This window comes from Arachis hypogaea, chromosome 3 (genome assembly GCF_003086295.3).
Source record: "Arachis hypogaea cultivar Tifrunner chromosome 3, arahy.Tifrunner.gnm2.J5K5, whole genome shotgun sequence".
NCBI lineage: Eukaryota > Viridiplantae > Streptophyta > Magnoliopsida > Fabales > Fabaceae > Arachis > Arachis hypogaea.
Window position 1 is genome coordinate 50,806,174 of NC_092038.1, and position 7,684 is coordinate 50,813,857.

At 32.5% G+C, this 7,684-nt stretch overlaps 1 long non-coding RNA gene across 2 annotated transcripts; it reads right to left on the reverse strand.

The window, feature by feature from the left end:
- Positions 1 to 242: 242 nt before the first annotated feature.
- LOC112790543 (uncharacterized) lies at positions 243 to 4,755 on the reverse strand. Of its 2 annotated transcripts, XR_003196671.3 has the most exons (3): positions 3,194 to 4,625; positions 2,814 to 3,113; positions 243 to 516 (listed from the first exon to the last, which is right to left on the reverse strand). It is a non-coding gene; the product is annotated as an uncharacterized lncRNA (long non-coding RNA). The 2 variants fall into 2 exon arrangements; XR_003196670.3 differs by lacking the exon at positions 243 to 516 and having other exon boundaries at positions 2,648 to 3,113; positions 3,194 to 4,755.
- Between the last annotated feature and the right edge of the window lie 2,929 nt (positions 4,756 to 7,684).

The following is a 7,684-nucleotide window of genomic DNA, read 5'->3' on the forward strand; positions in this document are numbered from 1 at the left end:
CCAGTAATTGTAGAGGAAGTTATATCAAGATAACTTGGATTAGAAATCTAAAAGATGGATTACATCTAAATGATCGAGTTGCCATCGAGAAGTATGTGAAGTGTCGTATATTGTTGTTGTTGTAACATCCTAACTATCAAAATGTCACACTTCCCCCTGTGCCACTCTGATAGTTCGGGTATTACGATGACTTTTACCCTATTTAATACTAAAATATGAGCATGTTTAAAACTTAGACCGCATTTTTCAAAAATATGCATTCATACTTACAATATAAATTACAATACTCACATGATATATATATATATATATATATATATATATATATATATATATATATATATACATACATATTAATTTTCAAGCATCTCATACCAAAATCCTATCCCTCTTACAAAACTTGCAAGGTTAAAGGCGAGGGGAACATAAATACTAATACAATACTAAAATATCATCTAAAAGAAAAGAAATAATCTCTTTTGAACTTCGTCGTCTGTAACTTGAAAAAGAAAAGACCTGTAGGGGAGTGAGAACATCATTCTCGAAAAGGTTCTCAATGTAGGGTAGCAGAATTACTATAATAGGATACGCGAGATAAGATTGTTACAGTGATTAATAACCACCTTATGCATCTTTTCAAAAACAAAGGTTTACTATAAAAGAAAAATCTGTAAATCTTTTCTGAAAGAGGAACTGTTCATTTCTTAAAAATTTAAAAGCTTTTCAAAAGGTTTATTTATGTTGAACCAAATTAGTTTTTCATACTTTTTCAAACCAGAAACATCAACCAGACATGGCCTTCGGCCCACCTCATGATCAACCACGGCTCTAGGCCCAAACAACCCAAACAACAACCAATTACCACAATCCAATAGAGTCTCAGCCGCAAACACAAATAGTAAAGTTCAAGTACAACCAAACAGTTACTGCAAGTAGAACAATTAGCAGTTAATCACAAGTAATCACAAAGGCAACCATGTATAATATACACACCCAAACAATGTCACATAGATGCATATGATAAATGCCTGTCCTAGTGGCTGATGATATTATATTCGGTTATAAAGCCAACCCGACAAGTCCTGGTAACTAACCCTTGGACTGTCCCTCTGTCGTGCATCCCCAACTCGAGTTATTCACAATCATAATTATAATTCACATCGAACACCCTCACTGGTGTATATTCACGGGGGCGAGCTCATCCGAAACTTTTACAGTATCCGGCCACACTTACGACATAGGGTCATTAGAGTATCAAGTCTCTACCTGGAGCACATGGTGGCTAGCCACTGCTTTCACCCAGGAAAACTCGTATCTCAGATAGGTAAAGTGCAACAATCACAATATCAATCACTCAGCATATCTGCATTTATTCTCATCCATAAATCAACATTCATCTCAGCCATCCGGTTTAAATTCATGATTCATAGTCAGCCATGATTCATTATCATATACAGCCATTCCGGCTCATAACATATTCGACAAACAGCCATAATTCATTATCATATATAGCCATCTGGCTCATAACATAACAGCACTTCCACCATCCAACATCATCAAACATATAATCATCATTTAAGCCATAAATCACTTTTCTCAAAGCACTTTTCTTTGAAAATTCAATTTCAATTCATCCCAGTCTTAACTTCAAAAATCCACATTGCCAAATCACTTCTAGCTTATAAGCCATCTTTCTCAAAAGAAATTTTCTCTTTCAAAACAAGTCACATTTCTACAACACCTTTCTAAAACTTCCAAACAATTCAGCAACTAGGCCAAATTAAAAATCTCTTTTGAAAGATCAAAAAATCAGTCATCCTAAAACAAAATTTGGTAATAAAAATTTCTCAGCAGAGTCTCAAGATTTTAGGAGAGCACAACCTATCTCAATTTCTCAAAAATTCATTGAAACTCTTAAAATCATAGATTCTTGGTTAAAGTAAATAGAAACAGAATTTACTGTAAAATCGAATCATATAAAGTCACAATTCCAACCCAATCTAAAACCAATTCACTTGCAACGGAGCCAATTCATTTAAATCAAAACCACTTTCAGGTTCCTTCTTAAAACCAATTCTCTGACTTCTCCCAAATTGTCACAAACGCAATTATGCAATCAAAGTCCAATTTCCTTTAAAATCACTAAAAGCTCCTCTAAACGATATCTTTAAGTCTAACCAAAAGCAAAAGTCCTTCTTATATCAAAAATCAATATTAGAACATAATATTTTCCTTCAGTGATTCAAAATGGTGAAATAATTCATTTCTAAATAAATCGAACTCAAGACATATAGTTTACTTAAATAAATTAAGCTCAAAAACATAAATATTTTCTTAATAAATCAAATAATACAATTTCTCAAATCCAAACCTTTCTAAATAACTTTTCAAACAAAGTCTAGGATTTTTATAGAAATTTTGGCAACACCTCCCCTAAAACTTGGACTTTGCCACCCGGTTCGGGTTCCAACCAAACCATTCCACAATCCTTTTCAACGGTCCAGAACCAAAAATCAATTCAAAAGTAAGCTAAATCCAACAGTCACCTCATTTTCATATCTCAAGAAAACCGTTTCAAGATCAAATCATTATCAACCGATTAAACTCATTTCCAAAACTTTAAAAAAATAGTTCAGCAACAATCCATTTATCAAAATCAAACAATAATACAATCAAACATATAATCATATTCATCCAACCCAGCCAGGCAATACATAAGACTTATACAATCACTAAAAAGTATAAAGTTCTCACATCAGTATCCATTTATAACAATTCCAAAATATAAAATGACCTTTTAGACAAACCCCTACCTCAAAGTTGACCCCTTTAAAGTTAACGCGTCAAGAGTCCTCTTTCTATTCTAACTCGTGACAGTAACCTCAGTGATCCCAGGCAATATCAACAACGACAATCAAGGTTCACAGCAATAGTGACTTATCTGACGTAAATTGGGATTAAAGTGAAATGGATATTAAATGAAATTACAACATAATTGTCAATAAAGTACTGCGGTAAAAAGGAACGAAACTGAATAGTCTCACCAGGAGAAACGAAGCAAGATGACACCGCATTGACTCTTATTTTAATCGTACAATTTCCGAAACTCAACCCTGAGATATTAATATTGCAAAATTCTCAATAATTGAAAACGGGATACCAATACCGAGAGTTCAAAATAAAATACACTTACGATAACAGCAGAACAGACGAGCCGCAATCCCAAACTGACCCGACAGCGGCTCCGGTAGTGGCTAAAAGCTCCGGTGGATCAACTAAAATAACCACGCAGCATCAAAACCTTCTCAAAATTCAAAAGGTCAGAAACCATAATTAAAACCCTCACCGGCAGAGCGTTATCCCGCGGTAGAGGCAGCTTCGTCGGCTCTCATCCATAATTAACCACAATGGAGATGAAAGCTAGAAATGACGGCGACGGTTCTGACAGAAGCGACGCCGGCGACACGAACAGCGACTGGGCGCGGTGGTTAGACCCCCAACTCAGCCTCATATCTCTCTTGTCTACTCTGCTCCTGAACTCTCTCTCTCTCTCTCTCTCTCTGGCTCTGCCATAAGTGACGGCGATGACTCCATGACGGGAACGACGATGGCGCGGGTTCAGCAGCCACGGCGATGGGCTTCACGGTGACTCCCCCTCGCGCATCCTCTGTGCACGACTCCAACGGCGGCAGATCGGCGAGGATGAGCTCCTCTAGGTCACACGCTGCAGCTGCTACCTCGAACCCTCCTCTGGACTCAGCTCGACAGCGATGGCTCCATGGCGACGACGAGCCTGTGGCAGGCGCGACGCTCTTTTCTCTCTTCGATCAAACGATGGCGCAACGGCAGCGGTAAGGCCCAGCACGCCGGCACGGTCTTCCCCCTCCTCTTCTCTTCTTCCCCTGCTTCCGCCTCCCATTTCTTTTCTGTTGTAGTGAGTGAGTGCGTGTGTTTTGCTGTGTGTGCTTGTTGTGTTTGTGTGTGTGTGTTGCTGCTGGGTTGGGGAAAGGATAATCGGGTTAGGGTTTTCCCAATTTGGGAATTAGGGTTTAGGTAAAAATTAGGTTTAAGGGTAATTTTGTAATTTTAAATAAAAATAGGAATAATACAGTAATTAGAAATAAATTTTAACCCAACAATAATAATGTATAAAAATACTATTTGTTCATCAATTTTACAAATTATTTTTAATAAAATGTTCAAATCCAAAAATTAGAAATAATATAATTAATTTTTTTATTTTTCAAAACAGCAGTATTAATATTTTAAAATATCAATTATTTAGTCCAAATTATATAAAATTCTTATTATTTCATAACTACCAACTTTATAATTTAAATATAGAAAATAATTCAATAATTATAAAATTGGATAATAATCTTAATTTATTTCAAATTCAATTAATCAAAACTTGCTTTAATTATCTTTAATAAAAGAATTTCTGAAATTAAAGTTACAAAAATATTGAATTTGAAATTAGCTCAGGATAGCCCTTTTTCAAAAGTTCTGGGTCTTACAGTTATTTGGATCAATCTTGTTTGCTGATAAATTTGGGTCAGCGGTTTATTGGAAATTTATGTCATTACTTCGTGACTTTTCTACAATTATAATGGAATTCAGCTTGAAATGGTTATGAGAAATAGTGGCTCTAGTACAAATGTGACTATCATTATATCTTCTTATCTCTCAACAATATTTTTTCTGGATCATACTAATCCTAATTAGCCAATCACAATTTGTATTATACTATGTACATTTGACATAGAATGTTTAAAATTCTGACTTATACATTTGGTAGTCTATATCTCTACAAATACTAAAAACTATATTTCATTCCTACAATGAATTCACCATCTATCACAACAGGAGGCTTCGCAGCAACAACACCATGACATAAACTTAAAAAGTACGTGTTATATATATATATATATATATATATATATATATAAAAAAGTGTATACAAATATGTAAAATTTGAATATACAAATCATAAATATTAAAGTAAAAATATATTTATAAATATATAATATAAATATATACTCATCTAATATACTTATATATTTATATAATATATGTAATACAAATATAAATATATATAGTATGTATAAATATAAAAATATTAGGTATATGTATATACTTATATTATATATTAATATATTTATCTAAACGTATAAATATATAAATATAATATAGTATGTAGAAATATGAAAATATATAATATATATTCACAACTTTAAAACTTTAAAATTTTAATTATAAAAATACATATATAATATATACATTTAAATATAAAAAATTAAAAAATTACACATACAAAATAAATTTAAAAAATACAAAATTATAGTCTTTATACTAAATAAAGACCTAATACCATTTTATTTTATTCTACAAATATAATTAATCATCACTATTTGCATAAAGAATTTAACAATTATCATACTATATTACACTAAACTTAGCTATTTCTATCTTATAAAATTACCATATAGCACTCTAAATTACATACTCGCATTTAGATATTTAAAAAATTCTGGTGCATGTATAACTTTCAAATCCAACATACGCATAAAAGAGGGTTCTTCAAATGGATGCTGATTTGCTAATACATTTGCAACCTCCACCACATCTGCGTTCACAGTGTCATCAACTTCAACATCTTCTTCATTTGGATCAATAATCTCATAGTTGCTTTTGCACTTATTGGCTTCAGATTGTTCAAAATCAATGTACAATTCGATAAACGACACTTGCAATCAAATGTCATAGTAGATTGAAAACATCTCTTGCATGCTCGTATCGTCGGTCACATACTTCGTTTGAAAATGAACAAACCTACCAAATACTGATACAAAATGTCAATACAAGATACTCGATATTGTCTTTGATAAATGAGAATTTATCCTCTCACAAATAACACATTTTAGTTCTTCAAATAGTAATGTAAAAGGAACAATAACATCACATGAATTGTCGTACATAAATCTCACTCCCTCATGTATTTGTAAAAAGATCTGACCATTATAATATAATTTTAGCATAGCTCTATTCTCCATTCTTTTTAAACTAGGATCATTCACTCACTCTTCTCCACACTGTTTGAAACATAACAAAGTGAAACGAAAGAGAAGAAATAGAAGGTGAGTTGAAGAAGAGATAAAATTTTCCTTGCAAAACTAGTCCACGAGTTATATATACATTGCAAATTGGACCTTCAGATATGTATATCTTAATTTATTTTTTTTTAAATCCACAATACTGACCTACTGATTTGGGTAATCAAATTTTTTTATTCTTTTAAATCGTAAAACTGACCCACCGATTTGTTCCAGATTTAAAAAAAATTTTGATCACACAATACCGAAAGGTCCAATTTATGCATCACATGGATTTGAATTCATCAACCACCAAATCAAACCTTAAGTTTTCTCTTTTCTATAATTTTGAACCTCCAATTTGTGGATTACAATTTAAAAAAAAGTGTTTCCATATCTATTAAAATCACGACAACAGTTCGGAACAATAAAAAATACGTAATGGGAATCCATTACAAAAATAATGAGCCACTTTTTATATCTTAGAAGCTACTAAACCTAAGAGACATACCTGACTTCATAATCACAAAAGGAGATGAGCTTATGATATCATAATATATGTACTATTATAAATACATGCACTTAAGTATCATCTCTAATTTAGTGTTTTTTGCAGTCTATGTTAACTTGAGCATTAAAATATTTACAGGTACATTACTCCAAGACTCCACTATTTGAGAATGACAAACTTGAGACATAAAAAACTCATAATAGGAAGATTGTAATAATTTTATGTCCCTAATTTAATTTTTATAATTTTGCTCGAGTAACCTTTTAACACTTTTTTGGATTTGGATCCTCTAAAGTTTGAATTTCACTTTAGAGAGTAAAGTGTGATCTTTTACTCTTAAATAGTTTCTCTTTCATATTTATTTTTGGTCTCACATATGAAATTAATGATGATAGATCATACTTTATTCTCTAAAGTAAAATTCAAACTTTAGAAGATCCAAATCCCACTTTTTTTAATTTTAATATGGAGGCCAGTATGGTGTATACCCTCATTATTGGGGTCTAGCGTATTTCACTGGGGTGTGGTGGCTGCGCTGAACAAATCGGACAGTCTGATTTAAGGGAGAGTATTTGGATGGTCCAATTACTGGCTTCGAGGGTACATAAATTGTATTGTCCGATTTGCGTACCAAGGGCCACGTGTTGCACATGCAATAACCCAACCGGTGGACCCCTAAATGCAAGAACCGCAGCCATCTATCCCAAATATCCCACTTCGCGTTATCCCTCATCCTCCAACCATCCATCCCTTTCAAACCCCACATTCTTCCTTCCCTTTCTTCCATTGAAGCTCCAGCCAAAGTCAAAAATTAAGAAGCCCATTGTTGCAAGGAGAGCAACAAAAATCAATAATGCCAAGGTGACCAAAAATAAAAGATGTTAATCGTCTAGAATTACACATTGTTAATTATCTTAGTCATCTTAATTATATAAATTTGTTTACTAAATAATTTTATTTAATGTAAATAATAATAATAATGTTAAAGATTGGTTTATTATTGTAGTAATTGTTATATATTAAGTGGATTGGATTTATATTAATAATTATATAGTAATTGTTAGAAGAGAACCATAAAATA